This window comes from Trichomycterus rosablanca, chromosome 2 (genome assembly GCF_030014385.1).
Source record: "Trichomycterus rosablanca isolate fTriRos1 chromosome 2, fTriRos1.hap1, whole genome shotgun sequence".
Classification (NCBI taxonomy): Eukaryota; Metazoa; Chordata; class Actinopteri; order Siluriformes; family Trichomycteridae; genus Trichomycterus; species Trichomycterus rosablanca.
In genome coordinates, this window is record NC_085989.1 from 18,534,831 (window position 1) to 18,560,116 (window position 25,286).

Sequence of the window (25,286 nt, forward strand, 5' to 3'; positions counted from 1 at the left end):
AGCGTGCTTTACACTACTGCATCAGAGGCATTGCATTGCGCTTGGTGATGTAAGGCTTAGATGCAGCTGCTCGGCCATCGAAACACATTCCATGAAGCTCTCTACACACTGTTCTTGAGCTAATCTGAAGGCCACATGAATTTTGAAGGTCTGTAGCGATTAACTCCGCAGAAAGTTGGCGACCTCTGCATCCGCTGACCCCGCTCTGTCATTTTACGTGGCCTACCAATTCTTGGCTGAGTTGCTGTCTTTCTAATCGCTTCCACTTTGTTATAATACCACTGACAGTTGACTGTGGAATATTTAGTACCAAGGAAATTTCACGACTGGACTTTTTGCACAGGTGGCATCCTATCACGGTACCACGCTGGAATTCACTGAGCTCCTGAGAGCAACCCATTCTTTCACAAATGTTTGTAGAAGCAGTCTGCATGCCTAGGTGCTTGGTTTTATACACCTGTGGTGATGGAAGTGATTGGAACACCTGAATTCAATGATTTGGATGGGTGAGTGAATACTTTTGGCAATATAGTGTATATGTAATTTTGGAAGTTAATGCAAACACTTGTGTTGAATAATGTACACATACACACTCTCTCTCTTTTTCTTTGTGCACAGATATTTCTCCAAAGTATCTGAATCTTTTAATAAAGTGTAAATGGCAAAATCCTTAAATAACTTTGCATTAAATTAAAATTAACTGTGCATTAAAATATTTTGTTTTTGAACTGGAGGACAGTTCACTCACACATTTTTCAACAGAGTGGCAAACCTTGATCCATCCTTGCTCTTAAATAACTGAGACTTTCATTAATGCTACTTTTATACCCAATCATAATCATCATCTGTTACCTATTCACCTTGGGAAATTTTCAAAATAGTTCTTATACCTTGCAGCCTTTGTCCCTGTTACAACTCTTTTGGAACGTGTTGCAAGCATTAAATTAGGAAAAATCCTGCATTTGCAAATATCAACAAATGTAATCCACTATACTGTTTGCAATGATTACCTGTTCCGAAGTGTTCCCAATGAACAACAAGGTCACACTCTACAGCTGGTGATTCCTACAAACCTTCGACCCACTTTCTTGAAGTTTGCCCATGATAACCCGCTAGCTGTTCATCTTGGCAATTGTAAGCAATGTCCAACTTGTCAGCAATACAAACCTAGCATCTCAAAGTTGTCAGGTCATTTACAATCCACACCAGTCAAGGAACCGGTGTAGACTTGATGAGACCTTTTCCAAAAAGCGTGAAGTCCAATGAGTATCTTCTGGTGGTGGTCGACTATTGCAGCAAGTGGGTTGAGCTGTTTCCTCTTAGGACTGCCAAGGCTGAAGAAATATTCACTCGTTGGGGAACCCCAGTGTATCTTGTTTCTGACAGGGGGCCACAATTCACGTCACATCTCATCAATACAACTTGTAAACTATGGGGGGTCATACAGAACCTAACCACGGCTTACCATCCTCAAACCAACCTCACAGAGCGCGTAAACAAGACCCTAAAAACCATGATAGCCTTATATGTCAAGGATAACAACAGGATATGGGACTGTTGGCTTCTTGAGTTTCGCTTTGCAATAAATTCAGCGTGGCAGGAAACCACCGGTTATACCCCAGCCGAAATCGCACTAGGGCGCAAGCTGAAAGGACCTTTAGAGCGACTGGTGCAACACCCTCCAGAACCCGAGCATGGAGCGACAACAGGCTGTGAGTACTACAACCTGTGCAGAAAGCATGAATCCTTGCAGGAGGGGGATCTGGTGTGGATCCGGACTCATCTTTTGTCCCGTGCAGGTGATGCAGTCATGGCAAAATTGGCTCCAAAGTGGCGAGGTCCAGCCAAGGTCCTAAAACGACTCAACAAAGTCAGTTACCAGGTAGAATTAATAGGGGCTCAGAATCAGGTAGACACCTACCATATTGAGAACCTAAAGAAATATTTTGGTGAAATCAAACCTTCTTTGTCTGGGGGGAGGGGTATGTAACAGAATAGACTCTGTCACTGTATTAGGCCCTCCATTAGCTCATAATCTGTTGCAAAGCCTCTTCCAGTCTATAGGGGGCAAAGAGGCTACTGCTTCTCCTCTAAGTCTATAAGGAGAAGAAGTGAAAGGCATTTGGGGGGGGCTTTATGAATGTTGGCAATGTTCGGTGTGGAGTTTGGTTCCTAAAAGAACACCCAATAAATTAGGATTAAAAAGCAGGAGGCCTAGCCTTACACCCTTTTGAGGAGCTAGTAAGCTCTCCTACTCAAAGTAAGTGTATATACTTACACCTTGAATTAAACTGTTATAGTTCACACAGTTTTGTAAATAGACACAAGTGTGTTGGGGTATCTTTTATGTTTATATATCTGGATAGGGTGTTTATGAATTGTTGGAGCTTAATTATTGTTATATTTCCATTTGTAGAGGGTTCTGCATGTGCTTCTGTATGTGTTCATCTTGATGATTTCGACCATCAGTGTCCATTCTTTGGACTTGGATTGGGTACACTTTCTAATTGTCTGGCTTCTCATTGCGTATGGACTTTTAGTCAAAACTGACTTATGGAACAAGAGGACTTCAATCATTACTCGGGTCAGGAAATACGCCATTATAGACTGTAAATATTTTCAAAATGTTTTTCAGATTGATCACGTGTACTGCTATTTATTGTTATTTACATTGAAGATTATGGGAGATAATGGAGCAAATAAATGATTCTTGTGACTTGATCGGAGACTCCTGACCTTTGAAGACTGCAGTTCTTTTTGTAGTTCTGTTAACCTAGTTCCTCACAAGAAAAATGGGACTAGTGCAGTGGTGTATAAAGTACCTGAAGGCCATACTTGAGTAAAAGTACAAGTATCTTACCAGAAATTTACTTAGATAGAAGTAAAAGTTACCTTTTAGAATATTACTTGAGTCTAAAGTCTAAAAGTATCTGATGTTTAATAATGTACTTAAGTATCAAAAGTAATGTTCTGACATTAAATGTACTTCAGTATTAAAAGTAGAAGTACAAGTAAATGCTGTTAGTATAAACTGAAGTGGTCAGAATTTTGAAAAATATGAAGATTGTTCTTTTAAGCATGTAAACCACCTTAACAATTAACCTATTTTCTTCCTTCCATCTGAACATGATTTGTGCCAATTCATGATTATGATCAGCTGTTGACATTACCCATTCAAAATCACGTCAATTTTCCTCATTACTAACCCTAAATTGCCCTGTTCCAACTTTTTTAGAATGTGTTGTAGGCTTAAAGTGCATGTATGTGTATGTTAAGAATTGAAATTAAGTTGACCAGACAAAACATGAATTGTTTTGGGTTCATATAAGATGAAATGAGTCAATGTAAATGTAAGAAACACTATGTCTATTATATTTTCATTTTCTATACTGTCCCAATTTTTTTATTTAGGTTGTACATTCACACTGCACAAGTCATAGATACTGTATATATCCCAATAACCTAGAACCTCAGAATTTTGGCAGAAAACTCAAGAGAGTTTAACAAAACGTGTGGCACTTTTAACCCTTTAATGGTCTGCTCAACCATTAGTTTAAATCGAAATATTTGGGTAAAAATAAGCTATATTTAAACAATCTTGTTTGGGCCAGATCTACTCCCTGATTGGCATGTGTTCAACTCAAAAATAATAACAACTTGTTTTATTTTGTAGTAACGAATTTGCATACGTCAAATGTATCGGAGTAAAAGTATACAATTTCTTTAGAAAATGTAGTGCAGTAAAAGTAAAAGTTGCTCCAGTAAAGTACAAATACTCCAAAAAACTACTTAAGTAGTGTAACAAAGTATTATTACTTCATTACTATACACCACTGGACTAGAAACTAAAACTAAGAGTTCCAGTAACCACTATATTTTAATCAACAATACAGTGGCACTGTTGTCAACCAGACTGGACTCAGGAAAATAAAGCCTTAACCGAGTGCCAGTCACAGGGTTTCTAACACATAACCAGAGTGCCAGTCACATGGTTCCTAACACAATTCATCTGAGAGGGAAAAAGAGCAGTGTGTCAAACTCCTCAGAGACAGTGATTAGAGGAGGAGGTTTGAATCTAGGTTTGAACCCATAGACCTATAGCTTTGTTACACCCAAACTAACTGCTTTAGAAATGGGGTCAGTTCAAGCCAACGTTAATGTAGTGTAGCATACTTGGAAGCTGGGAGAGTCCATTGATTTTTACCAGCGTTTATGTGATTTCATTTAAATACTCTGGTTTCTTTATCAGAATCTGAATCTTAATTTCGCCAAGTACCAGGTGTACAAGGAATTTCTCTTGGTGGAGGCAAGCGTAAGGATTTGAGTGAGTTTCACAAGGGCCACATTGTGATGGCTAGACGACTGGGTCAGAGCATCTCCAAAACTGCAGATTTTGTGGGGTGTTCCCAGTCTGCATTGGTCAGTATCTATCAAAAGTGGTCCATGGAAGGAACAGTGGTAAACCGGTGACAAGGGTCATGGGCGGCCAAGGCTCATTGATGCACGTGGGGAGCAAAGGCTGGCCCGTGTGGTCCGATCCAACAGACAAGCTACTGTACCTTAAATTGTTGAAGTTAATGCTGATTCTGATAGAAAGGTGTCAGAATACACAGTACATCACAGTTTGTTGCGTATGGGGCAGCAAAAGGGGGACCAACACAATATTAGGAAGGTGGTCATAATGTTATGCCTAATCAGTGTATACAAATGATGCATATGTACATACAGCGTGTTAAAGTGCATGTGCAGCAGAGGGATGAAGGAATGGTCCCTGTTTAGAGGGGTGATAGCCTGGGGAAAGAAGCCGGTTGGTCTGAGTCATATAGCTCTTACTCTTGGTCTCTGTTAGATGGAAACCGCTAGAAAAGGGGATGTGAGGGGTCAGCCATAATCTTCCCCGCCCTCTTTCTCATCCTAGAGGAGTATAGATCTTTGAGGGTGGAAAGCTGAGAGCTGATGATTTTATTTGCACTTCGCACTATACGCTGTAACTTAGGCTTGGTGTGCAGAGATGCGGAACCGAACCAGACAGTGATAGAGGACGTGATGATAGATTCAATGATAGCAGTATAGAACTGGACAAGCAGTGCTTGAGGCAGTTTCTTAAGCTGTCGCAAAAAATACAAGGGCGTCTGTCATAGCTTTAAAGTGTTAAAGTAAGAGTCTCTCAAAACACTTCATAACTACAGATGTTAGGGCAAATGGTCTGTAGTCATTCAGGCAGGAGATCTTCTGCTTTTTAGGAACAGGAATGATGACAGAGGTCTTGAAGCATGCAGGAACAGTGGAAATGGTCAGAAACTGATTGAAGAGATCAGTGAGGATGGGAGAAAGCTGTTCAGAACAGGTTGCTCTAAAATTGCACCAAAGTATGAGTAATTTAGTAAGCATGTGTGTGGTGCCCTGCAAAGCGTTGGCTCACGTATACAGCGTTTGTCCTTTTACTGGCTGGTGCCAGACCTACGCCAGTTCTGACCTGGATAAAGCGGTTAGTAGAACAAATATGAATAAATGAATAATATAACCACTATTTTATATATAACCATTCCATATTTCAAAAATGCACATTAAATTCATTTTCACTATACAGTATGCTGGACTGAAGGTTACCTGTTTGGATGCAGCCTGAATCTTTCTTTATATAACAGCATTTCTAAATACCTATATAAAGCTATCAAACAACCTGTAAAGTGTCTCTTAACATGTAAATATAAGCTCGCGGAATCATACTCATGCATGCTCCTCTCTTTAAGTGTCGTGACCCATTTAGTCATCTGTGCTTTTACCCTGATCTTCTAAAATCATCCGTAAACAGATGGGCCCTGGTGGTAGCAGGAGGAGTTTGGCTTCAGGATTAAGTTATGACACCTGTCACCTTCTGGCATAAACACAGACCAAAATACAGCTATATGTTTTTTCTATCAGAAGAAAGAGCTTTATTTTTGTCTGTATTATATAATTATACTAAAATCAAATTTTTTAATATAATTTTGCTTATATTTTATGCTTATATATGTAACTTCTGATACATACAGTATATCCATCATTTAGGCTTGTTATTTTGTTCAGTGTCATGCTTTATCCCATTCCCATTAATGCTTTATCCCATTCAGTATGTACTTTATTACTTCCATCCTATAAATAATTAATTATTAATTATTTACCGGCTATAAAAGTATAGCTAGTTATTGCAGCAGAAAACAATGAATACTTAGAGAAAACTCTAAGTATGAAATGATGACCTAGAAATACAGTAATATTTTTTTACTTTTTTGTAGAAGGAGCCACAAACAAAATGAAACTACAAAATAAAGGGTGGCCAAAATAACAGAAATTAATAAAAGAAACAAAAATCCCAAATAAAATCTGCAGCCCAAAGTGGAGAGGTAATAGAACAGATAGACAAGTGCCTTAGTAAAGAGGGGGTATCACAATCACACACTTGCTCAGAAAAAAGGGACATTCACACTGTAGAGACATAAGCCTATGCTGTCCCCAGTTTATGTTAGAAAAATTAGGTGGCTGTGCGCTTGCTCTGTATACTAGGTACTCAGTCCACCAATGTGTGATAACTCACATTTTTAAAAAAAGAGATGTAAGAGAAGGAGGAACTCGGTATATGTTGGACAGCAATAAAAAAAAAGTAGTGGGGCAGCCGAAGATGCTGCAACATTGGCCTCAGAGACCTTTAAATTAATCAGAAAAGGTGCGTGTGTGTGTACGTGTGCGTGGGAGCGGGAGCTGTAAGGCACAAACTCTACCTGCTGAACCACTGTGCCCATGCAACTCTATTTTAGAGTTTTACCATAAAACTAATCTACTTTTTATCGTGTTCCATTTAGCAATGGGGTTCAAGGTTGGTTAACCATGTGAAAAATTGATTTGATAAAAGTAAAAGGCAGTCCAAAAATCAAAAGATCTAATCACAGAATGTTATTTTTTCTCTGTGTTCTCACAGAAAATCTGTAATTGCCATGACACAAAAATAAAAATACAATGTGATATTAAGAATGCTGCAGAAGAGCCATTAAAGTATTTGTGTTTAAAACAACAGATAATTATTGCATAGTGTGACTAATAAAAAAGAATAAATCTTAAAAAAGGTCTATGCAGTTTCAGAAGCATATAATGGCATATAATGTATGCCCTATGCTGTAATTTTACTCATGAATAAATTATGTGCATTGTGGCTCAGTGGGTAGTACTGTCTCAGTGGGTAGCACCCAGATGGTCCTGGGTCCGATTTTCAAGTGGAGCCGTCCAGGTCCTTTATGTGTGGAGTTTTCATGTTCTACTTGTGTCTTCTTTGGTTTCCTCCTGTAACTCCAGTTTCCTTCCACAGTGCAAAGACATGCAAGTGAGGTGAATGGGTGATACAAAATTGTCTGTGACTGTGTTTGACATTGAACTTAAACTGATGAATCAAGTGTAACCAGTAACTACCTGTCCTGTCATTAATATAACCAAAGTGTAACCAATGCTAACCGGTTTATAAAAATAATTATATAAAATAAATGAATTGCCAACTTTGAGTTAATAGTTTCTGACTCTTTTTTGTTTGGCATGACTGTGCCATTCTGTACTGAGCAAGGTCCATAAAGACCTTTTGTGTTTGTGTAAGGAACTCCAGTGGCCTGCAGAGAGCCATGACCTTAACCCCCTTTTAACTAACACCTTTGGAATGAAGTGGATCAGAGATTGCAAGCCAGATCTGTTCATCCAACATACATGCCTGAACTCACAAATACTCGAACAGACAGACAGACAGATAGATTCCAGTAGCTTAAAATGAGGAAAAGCATATATAAAGTATACAAAATATAACACTGTAAAAATATGGTTTAAATACCAGGGTGGTTACATTAGTAATATAATTGAGATGTAGAGGGCAGAAATTTGCAAATTGTGCAGTTGGCAATATGGTATTATAATGATAAAAAGCAACAGTACAGTATAGATCTGATATATACACATATGTAAGTTTAAATTAGGGCTGGCTCGATACCACTTTTTTATGTCTGATACGATATTGCAAATTGAGTATCTGCCGATACCGATACCAATCTGATAGTCATTTCTCCTCTCAAACAACTAAGCAGTAATAATACATGTCTCAATGCACCATGGTTAAACTAACTATCTAAATAACAATGCTCAGACTGTGAAACAAATATTCTAAAGGAATAAATACAGAACCTACAACATCACACTGATGCAAAACTGCTGTTTTTATTTTAACTTTTACACACAGAACATTTAGCAGTATTTTTGGCTTGTTTAACAGCACCATACAAACATTTTAAATAATACATTTATATAATTTCAATATAAAATTCTTGATCCATCAACTCTCAAGTCTACACCTTGAAGAGGCAGTGACAAAATTATAAAATAAATAATAAAAAATATTATTTATAAACAATAAAAATGAAACAATTAAATAATAAAAAAATAAACAAATGTATCTATCTTGTCCCGGCACATCCTCAACAAAATTTTATCCATTAGTGTTATGAAATAAAACAAACTACACCAGTTCCTGTTTCCCGTTTAGCCAGCAGTGTTTTTTAATAAGCGCACTTTGGTTTTTAATAATCTAAAAATGTGTCACAACTTTAACGGAAAATCTCAACCAAACTCTCCATCAATTCTAATTGGTCCATCACGTTTGATTGACATCCACATTTTCCGATTGTAAACACTTTGAACGACACGCCGTAAAACAGTGTTTTTAGTTGTGGCAGTAGTAGATGATATTTTAAAATGCTAAAAGTTTAAGTAGATTAGTGTGTTTTAATTTCTGAATGGCCTTATTTACATTAAGTGTTATTTACATTAAGCAACAGTATCGGATTGGATAACACGTTTTTTTCCTTCCGATATCCGATCCAGTGATCTGGGCCAAAATCGGACCGATACAGAGTATCGGATCGGTACCAGCCCTAGTTTAAATATAAAAGATTTGAAAGTAAACAATATAGATAATATACATGTAAACATGTAAATAGCTTAAAGTCTAGTTTTACGCCTCTGCCACTGTGTGCTGTTAAACAGTCTAACTGCCTTCCAACAGACTGACTCAAAAATTTCAAGGTATATAAAAGGTAATAGTATATAGCATATAGTGTAGCTGTTACAGATACTGTAATATCAAACTAACCCTGTCTCAGTGATTCTGTGGTGCATGCTGTTCATGCTCAGGGGAAACTCGACCGTCTAAACATACGAGGGTTCTTCAAAAAGTTTCCGCACTTTTATATTTTGGTTGGAAACGGTGAGCGTGGGATGAGTAGTAATTGGTCATGTCTGAGAGAGAGCTTATAGTCTAGATTTAGCACCATCTGATTTCCACCTTTTTAGATGCTCAAATAATCTTTAAGGGGAAGAAGATTTTCATGTGATGATGATGTGAAAGCAGTGGTGCATCAGTGGCTACACACTCAACCAAAAACATTTTTTCCTGATGGCATTAAAAAGTTGGTACAATGCTGAGAAAAATGCATTGTAAGGTGACTGTGTAAAAAAAGTGATGTAATTTGTTTTTGAAATTCTTAATAAATAGAGTTTAAAAAGTGTGGAAAATTTTTGAAGAACCCTCAGATTATGAAAAGTCAAAAAACAAGATCCGAAAATAAATTTGGTCTACACAGTGTGCAAATGCTGAGAAAGGTTCAGAATTTGTCATCATGGTCATTATACATGGACAACTTTGAAATAGATGTCATTTTGAAGGCAGCATATAATTGCTCTAAATGTACTTTTGTTGCTCTAAGTGTACTTTTGTGCAATAATGCTGGCATCACAGAAGTGTAAATTACCTTTGCCAAGGTTACTGACACAATTCTATGCCATTACAGACCCTGGCTTTTGGACATTTCTCCTTTTTGTCTTTGGTCTGGAATACATGGTGATTTCTTTCTCCAAAAATTATCTTTAATACTGATTCATTTGACCACAATACACATTTCCACAGCTATTAATGCCTAACACTTCAAAACCATAATTTGGATTTACCTCAACAATACAGTTGCCAAAAAACATTTTTAGAACAAATGCTAACCATGCAAGATGTGTTTTGGTTTTTTTTTTAATTCAGGGCAACTTCTAACAAATGTAACTAGGTACGAAAATTCTATGGTGCTGGCCGCTCATGTGGCGCAGCGGTAAAACATGCTAGCACACCAAAGCTGACATTTCGAACTCGTCGGGTCAAAACTCAGCTCTGCCAACGACTGGCTGTTGTTCATACAGGGTGGGGTCAGAGTCGGGACCTCATAACTGATGCAATTATGACCTCTGCTGGCTGACTGATGGCGCCTGCACAGAGATGAGAGATAATGTGATCAAGGTGTGGCTCTCCGTACAACAAAGCTGATCCGCATATGAACTCGCCTCGTGCGTGTGAAAAGATGCAGTTGGCTACTGCACACACTAGGGGACATCCTAGTGTTAGGATATGACTAGATTGGGAGGAAAATTCTAAGCTTTAGCATTGCTGCTTAAAAGCCAGAAGTCAGGGGAAAAAAGTGACAGCCGAGGTAATGGAAACGTTGCTGGCGGTTACTTGGTGAACTGAGAGGTGGAGTAATTAGTACATGTGGTGTAATACAAAGCTGGGGCTGCAGAAATGGATGGAGTCCCATGTGTTCACTTTTAACTGAGCCTGTTATGGGCCAACCGCTTCATTATGGCACCCAAACATGCTGATCATTAACATCTTGTTAATCAGTGTATCCTGGCCACATGCCTGGCCCTGTAATAACATTTTCATAATGAACTGACTTGCAACTGAAATTAAATGATGAAAATATTTACTGACTGTGGGAAATTGATATATTACATACCTAATTTAACAGGATAAGTAGTTAAAATGCCCTGAGCAAGTAACAGCTGACGACAACCTAGCATTTCAAGAAGGGCAAAGCTCCTCACTGTCTGGTGCTCTGTTTAGAGCTCTGTTAATTCTAGAGCTCTGTCTGAATTCTTTTTGTTGTAATGAATAAATACATGCTACACACATTTTTTTAATGGGTTAGCTAATGCTTTTATTTGGGCTGATAGCCCTGTCACTTTTAATTTATAATCCCAACATATAAGCATTTTATACAAGTATTAAGGAACAAATCAGTGGAATAACAACCATAACATTAGTGATCAGGACTATTTAAGCCAAACATAATAATAATAGAATAGAATAGAATGCTTTAATTTGTCATATACACTGATCAGCCATAACATTAAAACCACCTCCTTGTTTCTACACTCACTGTCCATTTTATCAGCTCCAATTACCATATAGAAGCACTTTGTAGTCCTTCTGTCGTTTTTAAACACCTCACTGTCCCTGCTGGACTGAGAATAGTCCACCAACCAAAAATATATCCAGCCAACAGCGCCTCGTGGGCAGCGTCCTGTGACCACTGATGAAGGTCTAGAATAGATGAGCGATCGTCTCTGACTTTACATCTAAAAGGTGGACCAACTAGGTAGGAGTGTCTAATAGAGTGGACAGTGGGTGGACACTGTATTTAAAAACTCCAGCAGCGCTGCTGTGTCTGATTCACTCATACCAGCACAACACACACTAACACACCACCACCATGTCAGTGTCACTGCAGTGCTGAAAATGATTCACCACCTAAATAATACCTGCTCTGTAGTGGTCCTGTGGGGGTCCTGACCATTGAAGTACACAGTGAAAGCAGGTTAAAAAAGTATGCAGAGAAACAGATGGACTATAGTCAGTAAGAATGTATGTACTGTAGTATGTAGTATGTATGTAGAACTTCAAAGTGCTCCTATATGGTAAGTGGAGCTGATAAAATGGACAGTGAGTGTAGAAACAAGAAGGTGGTTTTAATGTTATGGTTGATCAGTGTATACATACAGATGTACAGTACAAAAGAATTCTTTCCTCGCATATCCCAGCTTGTTCGGAGGGTGGGGTCAGAGCGCCAGGTCAGCCATCGTACGGTGTCCCTGGAGCAGAGAGCGTTAAGAACAGGTCTTTTTTGGACTTAAAATGTGTCTGCCCCGGATTCAGCTTTTGTAGCCTGTGTGCAATATTCTTCATGTGGTTTTGCACTGTTTCCTTTCTCTTTAGATCCCACTTTCTTGCACTTTACTTCCTTGGGAAACAGAATGCCTGACCTGCTGTCATGTCAAAAGTGTCAAATAAAGGTGCCAGTTCAGCAAAACACAAAACTGCAGCTAAAGACAAGAGTTCATCAGGTAAAGATCAGGTAACACAGAAGATGTAACTGCTGCTGAGGGAGTTTTTGCATTTCACACCACAAAGCACCATAACAGATACCAAACAATGGACTGCACATCTGCCTTGTTAAAAAGTCTTTCTCTGATTCTGAAACAGAGTGAACATTTGCAAATGTGAATTATTTATTTATTACTATCATTGTTTAGGGCTGAACACTGAATGGAAAGGTTATCTGACCTTAAATGCATTTCTACCTAACCCTTCCACCCAGTGCAGGGGTTCGCCCATGCTGCCATCCTGTCAAGTGTCCTTTTTTTTTCTATTTTATTTATGCATTTTCTCCCAATTTAGTGTAGTCAATTTGTCTTCCACTGCTGGGGGAACCCTGATTGCAGTTGAGGTGGGTATATTGCTGCTCACGTCTCCTCCGACCTGCATGCAGCCCTTAGCGGAACCCTTTTTCACCCATGCATTCTGCACAGGCAACCTCTCTATCTGCTAATCAGGGTCCTTCCACTGCATTTGAAGACCCCACCCACATAGTCCGGTCATCCCACCCACATATTCCCACCCACATAGTCCGGTCATCCCACCCTAGCAGAGACGTGTCAGCTGCAGACACTGCCAATTATGCCCACTAGATGGCGCCCACCCAACTGGTGGCAATGCCGAGTTTCGAACCGAGGAGTTCAGAATGTCGACACTGGTGTGCTAGCGGAATTTTGAAAAACAAAAAATGGTCACTCTACGTTACATAACAGCAATAAAGGTGGGTGTAGGTCCACAAAGTTAACAGTCAGCAGCTTAAACCCAGCTCAAAGACTGATCAGTTAAAGAGTGTGGCATTAGTTTTATAGTTTTATAAGAACAAGGCCTGTGTTCGTAAACAAATCCAAATGGAACGCTAAATGTACCTGTAGAAGATCAGTATATGGCTGTTAGGTTTCTGTAAAACAAATAATTAAGTTGATGGAAGGTTGTTGGTGATAGATCAGATGATTAAACGTCAAACGTATGCAAGTTGTGTGTGCTCACAACCAATTAAACTAATGATGTTAGTACACTCTGATCTACGCATCAATTAGAGCTTTTCGGATTCCATGAACCTGCAGACCACATTATTACTGAACAACTTAACTATATTTCGTGAACACAAACAAATGTAGACACACAAAAAGTTGGGATTTTTGCCCATTCTGCTTGATATGAGACTTCAGCTGCTTAATATTTCTTGGTCACCACTGTGTGATTCTCTTCTTCATGACATGCCACACCTCATTTAATGTCTGAGCTCCCATATCTTTTAAATGACAGTTTACTTTTGCTTTACTCTTTAAATGTTTGAGTTTGAATTGGAGCAGCTATAAATATATAGCAGCTATAAATATAATCAAGCTATTTTACTCCAACACAAGCAGGTGGAAGAACACATCATAAGGCAAAATACAAAACTGGTATCTAGAGGGAGAATAAGGGCTTGCAATATGAACCTCAACCTGTTTGTGGCACAGAGGGACTATTACAATAATTAATATAATTATCTCCGAGAGCCAGCTGTTATAAATTAAGGCAAGTACCCAGACTGCATTAATGTCCTCAAACACTTCCCATATGGCTGCCGAAAACAGTATTTTTTACATTTTAAATATATGCATCACAAGAAACATGTCGAGAATGAGTAATGGCAGTTGTTGTAATTATTCTTTAATATACCTTTTACTATTGGAAACCATTAATGCATTCTGATCAGGGCTGTGGTGGGTCAGTAGCTACTTAGTTATCCTGGGTGCAAGGTAACCTTATACATGTCATGTTCTCAGTTTTAATAAACAGTACAGTTAAAAAAACATTTGCTTTATTTCTGATCTCGTAAGGCAATCCTGCCTCATAAGTGGTTGTGTTTTCAGTATTTGTCCTTCTGGTTGTTAAATTTCACCTAAAATTCAGCTCATGGTCACATAACCTTACATTCTCCCCAAGAATTTTTTTAATGTTCGGTTGAATTCATTTGTCTTTCACTAACTGCAAATTGTCCAAAGCCCTGACACATCAACCTGCATTGAGTACTAAATCGAAAACAGTACAGTAATACAAACTTTATTTCTAGAAAAGTTGGGACGTTTCATAAAATGCAATAAAAATAATATGTGATTTGTTAATTCTCTTGATTCTTTAAAAGTAGAGAGAAAAGATTTCCAATATTTTTATTGATCAACATCATTGTATTTTGTAGATATAAACACATTTAGAATTTGATGCCTGCAATACTCTCCAAAAAAGTTGGCACAGACTACAGGCAGGCCAGTCAAGCACATGCATTCTGTTTCTATGAAGCCACACTGTTGTAGTAAATATTGAGATGAGCTCAGTGTCAGGGAACCCTGTGGCATTTCTGCATAGAATTGATGTATGGCTTTCTCTTTTTTTTTTTTTAGCATTTCTTGATGCAGTGGTATACTGTGTTAAGTGACAATCGTTTTAAGAAGTACTTGTAAGCCAATGTGGCTATATTTATCACAGTAGCATTACATTTTTTTTTCTTTCTTTTCCACAATATTATGTAAGGTAGATAATGAATTATTTGCAATGCATTGCAAATAAAGTGATTGGTAACTCTCTAAGGTTTGGCACTAAGTGGTGAGCCATGACCATTCATTGGTCATGAGTCTATTGAGTGTACTGAGTCTATTTTTACACCTATCCATAATTCACTTACCTGTTACTAATTCACCTACTTATCGTGGAATGCTGTATTCTGCAAATTTTCCACTTTTATTTGGCCTCTGTCCCAACATAAAAAAATACACTGAAATTGATCAGTGGAAACATTTAATAAACTACAGATTCTTCTTTTTATCGTCCTTGTACCAAATTACAGAAATGGGGTTTGTGTTTGATGGTGCATTTAGTAAATGTATTTATTCAATAAAAATGTGCAAGGTATGGGTTATGGACTGTCAAAGACATTGGCTAGTTAAAAGTACTAAATGAATTTCAGTAGTGTAGAATAGAAAAGACAGCCCGTATAGACATTTTTAGAAATTAAACATATTCAAAATTTGATATTGACTATATGATTTGTAATGAAAAACATTGTATTCAATTTGAAAAAAAGGATAATAATCTATAAAGTGATCTCAGAGATTTGGCCCCAACTGTATATCAAAATAGTTTAGTGTTGCATTTGCAAATGGAAAAAATACGGAATGGAAAAAAAAAGTTCCATAAAAAAATATCCAAAACAGACCCAAACATCCAGAATATCCATTATTTAATACTTAAAATGCTGATTAAAAGATCCGCTAACAACCTTTTACATCACATATTTACGTTGCGTAAATGTTCTTAAGAAGTCCAAACATTTTAAGAACAGCTGATTTGACTGGAAACCTTCAAAACACTAATGCAGTAATTCAATTAAATTGTTATGTTTGGTCTGTTGTGAATTTGCACATGTACTTTTTGTAATATGCTTTTTTGGCTTCAAGAGTGGCACAGTGAGGGAACACAGCACTGGATGAAATTCATGCAAATAGATACATTTGCATTTTAGCAATTCACTAAGGTCAAAAGGCCTCAGTAGTACACTTATCGCTGAAGCATTTCTACATTTGAAGCCATTCCCGTGCCATGAATACCACATTTGAGCTCATATTGACTTGCAAAGTGTCTCATTGCCTGCACAAGCTCAGCATCAACGAGACAGTTTGCCAGTCTAAGCATTTACTTTTCAGGAGAATGCAGACAAATAATACATTCATGAATAAAATAACACTGAATAATTTAGTATCATTGTTATGAATGTGACATCACATGCCAGAGGTTTTGGTAGGATGACTTTGCATTTTAAATAATTAAAAACTTAAATAAAATGTAAGAATGTACACATTAAGTAATAAAACATATGTAATTAAAATCTATTAATGATTGGTTTTGAATTTTTCTCATTTTCTATGTCATATGTCTTTTTTCTTTTGGCTTCCCCTGGATTTCTCTGAGTTGCCACAGTGCATCATTCTAATCCGCATACCTTCTGTAGTATAGTTTTATGCTGAATGCCCTTCTTGATGCAGCCCTTGTTATCTTATCTGGGCTTGGGACACGTACTGACAGCAGACTGACAAATGCACCTTCCAGTGGCTAGGCTGTTCAGCAATCCCCCTCACACAAAACCAATCACGTCTGCATAGACACCCAACCGGCTGACAGTAAGACCCATCACTTAGATTTATTCCATCACTTAAGTGAAATGTAATTGGAAAAAATCTAAAAACACAGTCATTATGGGTAATTAGGTGTAGATTAATATGTAAAAATGGCAATTATATCATTTCAATTAATTAATTATTAGGATTTTACCGTCTTGTTTTACAAATTTTGGTAACAATCATGACAGGACAGGTAGTTACTGGTTAGACAAGATTCATCAGTTCAAGTGCAAACTCCACACAGAAAGGACCCGGGCCGCTCCACCTGGGGATCGAACCCAGGACCTTCTTGCTGTAAGGCAACAGTGCTACCCACCGAGCGACCCCTATATTCAAAACAGTGTAGGTATTATTTAGGTGTCGGATCATGTCAGTGTCACTGCAGTGCTGAGAATGATCCACCACCCAAATAATACCTACTCTGTGGTGGTCCTGGGAGAGTCCTGACCATTGAAGAACAGCATAAAAGGGGGCTAACAAAGCATTAAGAAAAACAGATGGACTACAGTCAGTAATTGTAGAACTACAAAATACTTCTGTACGGTAAGTGGAGCTGATAAAATGGACAGTGAGTGCAGAAACAAGGAGGTGGTTAATGTTTTAATGTTATGGCTGATCGGTGTACATCCAGTACTGTATTTCAGGCCTGCAACACATTTCAAATAAAGCTGGGACGGGGCAATTTAGGGCTAGTCATGAGCTAAAATATACCCCAAAATGATGTCGTTTTAAACCAGTCATGTCAACAGGTGATTGTACTTCAATATTTGGAACAAAAGCAGAAACCGTTAACCATCAGACCACTCTATGTCTTGAGAGTAGGCCTAAGATATTAACTCACTCACTTTCTTAACCTCTTATCCAATCAGGGTCGCTGGCAGCTGAAGCCTATCCCAGTTTTTCAATGGGCGCAAGGCACACAGTACCATCGCAGGGCAGACACACACACACACACACACACACACTCATACACACACCTATTCACCTATAGGGCAATTCAGTGTCTCCAGTTAGCCTGACTGCATGTTTTTGTACTGTGGAGGAAACCCACGCAGACACGGGGAGAACACAGCACAGAAAGGGCCCAGACCGCCCCACCTGGGCATCGAACCCATGACCTTCTTGCTGTGAGGTGACAGTGCTACATACTTAGCTGCCCGGCCTAAGATATTATTTGTGATAAATATAATAATATTTTAAAAGTAAACAATTTTATTTTATTTACAAATAATTTGACAATCAATAACAAATACAGCTCCAAGCAAGCAAATCCTTCATACCTGCTATTTAATTTGTGATGGAATGTAAAGTGTTAAATTAAATACTCTGGCCTATTCATTCATTTAATGTTATACAACAGTTAATATTTGTTTCAGTTAATATTGAAAGTAGTTTTTTTTTTTTGACAAAAAAACTATATAAATACATTATTATTATTAGTATTATTATTATTAAGGTGGGTCTTTGTATTTAATACATTGTTAAACTTTTATCAGTTGTAAATTTAATTTTAAACCAACTGGAAAACCAAAGCGTCCATATTTTTCCCCTGGACAATCAAAACCCAAAAAGCACATGCTAAAAAACATGCTAGCACACCAGAGCTGACATTTCACTTCAACTTTGAAACTCAGCTCTGCCATCCGGCTGGGCTGGGCACCTACATGAACAATGATTGGCTTGTTGTTCATACAGGGTGGGAAGCCGGGTAGGGACTCTTTCATGGTGGATGCAATTACGACCTCTGCTGTCTGATTGATGATGCCTGCACAGAGATGGGGAAAGAATGCGTTGATTAGGGTGTGGCTCTCCATACACAAAGCTGATCCGCATATGAACTCGCCTAGTGCAGGTGAAATGATGCAGGCGTCTACTGCACACGTGTTGGAGTTTTGTTCTCCTCAATCGGAGCGGGGATCGGCTTCAGTAGAGAGGAAGTATAATGCAATTGGGCAATTGGAAAGGGAGAAAATGCATAAACAAACAAAAATTAAAAAGCAGTTTTCTTTAGATATTCACTTTAAACAGCAGAGGGCGCTGGCGCTATACACCTCGCCTTGATGACGTCACTGGCACTATACGCCTGGTTGCCAAATTCGGGGTTTTTCAGCCAAATTGGGCTTAATTCAATATTGTTTTGCATAGTTTGTACCTACCTCAGAAATAAAAGGGTATTCATTATTTAGATAAATAAATGATAATCACAAATACAGTATTTTATTTTATTTTTTAAGAGAAATAATAAAAGGAAACTTTGTCATAATTTGTCTTCAATTTCAGTTTAAAAAAACCGCCTCTTTACAACCTTTTCAGCTTTACAACTGATATACTTCAGAGCATGTTTTCAAAAGATGCACCTTTAATTTAATTTGCTTCATGAACCTTAAACATAACAGGAAGTTTTAAGAGGTTTTTTACATGCTGTATCTGTGTGTGCTTTAAAACACTCAATGAGCAGCATAAAAAAGACGAGGCAGCAATTAAATTAACAGTGCTCAGGTCAGACTCCTCTCAGTATGAACAAACAACGGAGAAATGAAACCCACACAACACTCTGAGCACATTTGATTATTTCCTCCTCCACACGAAAGCTCTCAGATTACATGTGAGCACCCTCAAAATAAAGCATGGTTCTAATTTCCTTAAACAAGGCTAGCAATCTTAATGAAAAATGATTAGCACTCATACAGTTTTCTGAAAACATATTCTTAGCAATGACCAAAATATATAGTCAGGTGACAAATTAAAAATTAAATAGGAGAAAGATAATGTTTTCATTTCAAGTGAACTGCATGGTTTGATTTCATTTGACTTGATTAATCCCCTGATGAATATGACAGAAAAGTTTCATCCCAGTTTCTTACAAGGTTGTAATGTCCCCATTCAGAAGGCGCAAAGAGTCACTAAGTGGTTTCATGAGCGTAAAAGTAATGCTACAGCCTTTAAAGTCTGTCAAGTTAAACATATGTGAGAGGATTAGCACTGACATATCTGACAGCGAACTGAGAAACTTAATGACAAGTTACACTGATCAGCCATAACATTAAAACCACCTCCTGGTTTCTACAAACACTGTCCATTTTATCAGCTCCACTTACCATATAGAAGCACTTTATAGTTCTACAATTACTGACTGTAGTCCATCTATTTCTCTACATACTTTTTTAGCCTGCTTTCACCCTGTTCTTCAATGGTCAGGACCACCACAGAGCAGGTATTATTTAGGTAGTGGATCATTCTCAGCCCTGCAGTGACATTGACATGGTGGTGGTGTGTTAGTGTGTGTTGTGCTGGTATGAGTGGATCAGACACAACAGCGCTGCTGGAGTTTTTAAATACCATGTCCACTCACTGTCCACTCTATTAGACACTCCTACCTAGTTGGTCCACCTTGTAGATGTAAAGTCAGAGACGATCGCTCATCTATTGCTGCTGTTTGAATTGGTCATCTTCTTGTCCTGTGATCACGGGACGCTGCCTATGGGGCGCTGTTGGCTGGATATTTTTGGTTGGTGGACTATTCTCAGTCCAGCAGTGACAGTAAGTTATTTAGAAACTCCATCAGCATTGCTGTGTCTTGTCCACTCATACCAGCAAAACACACACTAACACACCATCACCATGTCAGTGTCACAGTGTCCACCACCCAAATTATACCTATCCACAAAGAGCAAATTTCCTTTTTTTAGATTCAGGTGATTGGCAATCAAGAGAAACTGATAAATCAGTCGTCTGTGCCTCTGTGCCCCCTCTTCCGGCCAAAATGGCTTATTGCTGAATTTATTCAGTACATGATCACAAGTTTAAAAAATTTATCATACGGTATATGACAGCTCACTTGGAGTGTAAAGGACCTGGCAATACAAGGAAAAGGATTATCAGGTCTGATAGGATGAACATTTAAGTCTTTAGGCAGAACATCAAGCATAAAAAACAGGCCCTCCACATCACCTAGCTCATTGTGGTGGCAGCATCATGCTGTGGAGACAGATTAATGCACCCATTGTGTTTAGCCTAAAACCAATAGTTGTAAACCCCACCATTATCAATAATGAAATAATCAAACAGGTGGAGTCTTATAAATATCTTGGTGTCATGATTGATGCCACCTTATCATGGAAACACCACATCGACTACATCTGTAAAAAAACTAAACAGAGAATGTATTTTCTCCGTCGCCTTCAGTCCTTTGGAGCTACTCGGCAGATACTTTTACTGTTCTATACTGCTGTTATTTTGAGTGTTCTGCAGTACTGTAAATCTGTGTGGTACAGCTGTTTGTCCACATCTGTAAAGTCCGGACTGAAACATCTGATCAAAATCTGTTCAAAGACTGTGGGTCAGCCTCTAGAGGGCCTGTATGAGACAGCTTATCATAACAACACAGTGCGGCTGGCTAAAAATATTATCTCCGATACTAATCATGTTTTAAACAGTGAATATGTTCTTCTTCCATCTGGACGACGATACAGTGTTCCACGGTTTAATAAGGTTAGACTGAAGCACTCTTTTGTGCACCAGTCAATCCTTAAGTTAAACAAAGAGCTTAATCCATAATTATCAAAGGTGTTATAATTTTGTATAATGTCTGTGTTTTGTGTTGTATTGTTAATGTATTGTGTTGTAACGGAGCTACTGTGTTTTTATGCAAGACAAATTTCAGATATTTGATCTGACAATAAAGTATTATCTATCTATCTATCTATCTATCTATCTATCTATCTATCTATCTATCTATCTATCTATCTATCTATCTATCTATCTATCTATCTATCTATCTATCTATCTATCTATCTATCTATCTATCTATCTATCTATCTACCCAAACATATTTTAGGAAAACCTTTTTCAGAGCACATACAGACTCAGACTGGAACAAGTCAAGCGTAAAGCCATAACAACACTAAATAGGTTTCGGGGCAAGCCTATAAATGTCTCTCAGTGGCCCAACGAAAGCCCAGACTTAAACCCTATTAAACATCTGTGGAAAGACCTAAATGTGGCAGTTCACAGATGTATGCCATCCAGTCTGCCAGTGCTTGAGAAGATCTCCATAAAGAGTAGGATAATCTGGCCAATTTCAGGTGTGCAACGCCTATAGAGATTGCAGCTCTAATTGCTCCTAAATTGGCTTTTACAAAGAACTAAATAACGGGTGTGAATGCTTTTGTCAATATAAATTTTCAGATTAGGACGGCACGGTGTTGGTGCGGGTTTCCTCCGGGTGCTCTGGTTACCTCCCACAGTCCAAAGACATGCAGTTGGGTTAATTGGAGCTACTAAAAATTGCCATGTTTGTGTGTGAGATGTTCACAAGTCACAAAATACAAGTCCAAGTCAAGTCACAAGTCTTTAGGCTAGAGTTGTCAAGTCACAAGTCAATATAATATACACCAAGCATATATTGGAAATGTAGCATAGAAATAAACAAATAATATGTAAGTTCAGATAAAAAAACAACAGATTAGCAACTGCATTTTGCCATTTTACTTAGTGCCTTTACTTTCCTAGTCATTGTGCAAATGAATGTAATTTCCGTAGCAAGAAGGTACCAGTTAAAAGCTTAAACTGATACGTTTTATTTGTATTGAAAAAATCCAAAACACAGCAACAAAATCATAACCACTGCTTACCTTAGCTTATGTTCTTCCAGATGCTATTAAATTTATAACCGTGTGTCCCATTAGGAATATAATCCGTTATTTTGTAAATGTGCTTATAATTAAAAACCTCCAAACTTTTCCCGGTTGTGAAGTAAAACAGGAACTCGTTAGAAAGCCAATCAAGCGTTTCATTGACAATCATCTGTGTGACGCAAACTGAATGAATGCAAATACCAGCATTTCTTACTAAAAATTACAATCAGAAGGTCTGATTGGTTCAGAAAGCGGTCTTTGAAGCATTAGTGCCAATTCTGTAGGAGCGTTTCATTCACCCCAGTTGTTCCTGTGAAGTGCACTATGTAGGGTATTCCACCATTTTAAGTAAGATTCCAATCCAAAGTTAACGAAAATGTTCAAATGAAGTAAACTAATGTTAACACCCGATCTCTGGTGTGTGTTTGCCCTGTGATGGACTGGTGACCAGTCCGGGGTGTTTTCTACCTTTCGCCCAGTGAAGTGCACCCACTGCAGCTCTGACCAGGATAAAGCGGTGGTAAAACAGAATTATGAATTACGATGATTTTTTGAATTTTCAAACAATGTTTTCACTTTATTATGATTGGTTAATTATAAATGAATGGGTAAAAATGGCAATGTCCATTATTAAAATGAGGCAATAATTAATTTCCTATTGTTAGAAAGTGTTCCTCTGAATCATTAAAATAATTCCGGCTGATTGTAGCCAGAATTATTTTCTCTATTTTCTCAAATCAGTATGACCCAGAGTTAAAGCTTGTTGAATCCAGTTCTTCCATGTGGGTGTTCCTAAAGTACTACAGTTTTCTTTTCTCTCACACAGCTCTCCTGTATTATATATAGCATTTAATAATGCACAGTTTGCAATAACTTACTCACAAAGCAGATGTGATGGGGGAAGGGGGAGGTATCCTGGCATTTCCCTGGATGCACTGTGTCGCTTGCTAAAATAGTGAATAAACATGTAAATAATGGTGTTAATGTGGAAACAGATGTGTTCCAAACTACACAGTGTTAAACTACATTAATTACTGTAACGTTGGTGTAAGTTGTGTGCTCTGGGTACCTCCCACAGTCCAAAGACATACAGTTGATTTAATTGGAGCTACTAAAAATGGACATGTTTGTGTCAGAGATGTTTACAAGTCAAAAAATACGAGTCAGTCAAGTCACAAATCTTTAGGCTAGAGTCCGAGTCAAGTCACGAGTCAATATAATATACACAAAATGTAGCGTAGAAATGAACTAATAATATGTAAGTTCAGATAAAAAACAACAACAGATTAGCAACTGTATTTTGCTGTTTTACTTAGAGCCTTTACTTTCCTAGTCATTGTGCAAATGAATGTAATTTCTGTAACAAGAAGGTACCAGTTAAAAGCTTAAACTGATATGTTAAATTGATACGTTTTGTTTTCATTGCAAAACAACAGTGTTAAACTACAACAGTGTTAAACTACATTAATTACTGTAACGTTGATGTAAGTTGAGTTGTGCTTAAATTAGTTACCCACGTCCATTAGGGGAAACTGTGACCATGGCCAGCTAATCAGCTACTTGGTCCACCTGGCATCTGACACACAAAAGTTCCAACACAGTAAACTACAAGACTAAAATATGCTGAAAGTCAGTTCTTAAAACTTAAGCGGAAAGATTCACTTGGGCATTGAACATGGCTTCCAAGAAAGTGGAAGCTGGCAATCAGTGTTTAGTAGTTCCTATGCCTATGATGACTAACAGTAGAGATATCTCTTCGAATAGCTAAAAATGGAGGAACCACACTGGCTGACTCCACACCATACTGGTCTCTGGGGTTTCCTTAAATAGCCACAAAACGGCCTCTCAGGTGGCGTAGCGGTAAAAACACACGCTGGAACCAGAGCTGGGATCTTGAATACATCGTATCAAATCTCAGCTCTGCCTACCAGCTAGTCTGAACAGCCACATGAACAACGATTGGCCTGTTGTTCAGATAGGGGTGGGATTAAGCCAGATGGGGTCTCTCTCTCATAACTAATGCAATTACGATGCAATTGGCTGATTGATGGCGCCTGCACAGAGATGAGAAAAGAGTGCTGTCAGGGTGTGTCTCTCCGTACACAGTACTGAGCTGCACTAGACTCGTCGAAGTGTAAATGGTAAGGTGCATACGGCATGCTGCCCACGTGTCGGAGAATATTGGTAACTGTTGAGATAGACAGCCATTCTGCTAGCTTCAATTCAATATACTGTACACTGATCAGCCATAACATTAAAACCACCTCCTTATTTCTACACTCACTGTCCATTTTATCAGCTCCACTTACCATATAGGAGCACTTTGTAGTTCTACAATTACTGACTGTAGTCCATCTGTTTCTCTACATACTTTTTAGCCTGCTTTCACCCTGTTCTTCAATGGTCAGAACCCCCACGGGACCACCACAGAGTAGGTATTATTTGGGTGGTGGATCATTCTTAGCACTGCAGTGACACTGACATAGTGGTGGTATGTTAGTATGTGTTGTGCTGGTATGAGTGGATCAGACACAGCAGCGCTGCTGGAGTTTTTAAATACCATGTCCACTCACTGTGCACTCTATTAGACACTCCTACCTAGTTAGTTCACGTTGTAGTGTCTCCAATTAACCTGACTGCATGTTTTTGGACTGTGGGAGGAAACTGGAGCTCCCGGAGGAAACCCATGCAGACACGGGGGGATCATGCAAACTCTGCACAGAAAGGACCCGGACCACTCGCCTGGGGATCGAACCCATGACCTTCTTGCTGTGAGGCGACAATGCTACCCACTGAGCCACTGTGCCGTCCTGTAGTGACACTAGTCATGTTTAAAATTCATGGCTTGGTTAAACGTAGCAAACCAATAAATATTGTTTTTCAAGAAATTAAGTTGTCTGAGTCAAAGGAGTGAGATCATTTAAAGATAAATTTTACAATTAAGCAATTGTTACACGATCAACTTTGGAGTCATATAGTAGCCTAGTGGGTAGAGCTTTGGACTATCAATTGAAAGGTTGCAGCCACTGATGGGCCCCTGAGCAAGGCTTTTAACCCTCTCGGCTCCAGGAGCGCCATACAATGGCTGACCGTGCACTCTGACCCCAGCTTCCAGATGAGCTGGGATATGCGAAACAAGAATTTCATTGTACTGTACACCTGTATACTGTATGTATATATGACAAATAAAAGTATTCTATTCAATTCTCTAAAAGCTTAAGTAAATGT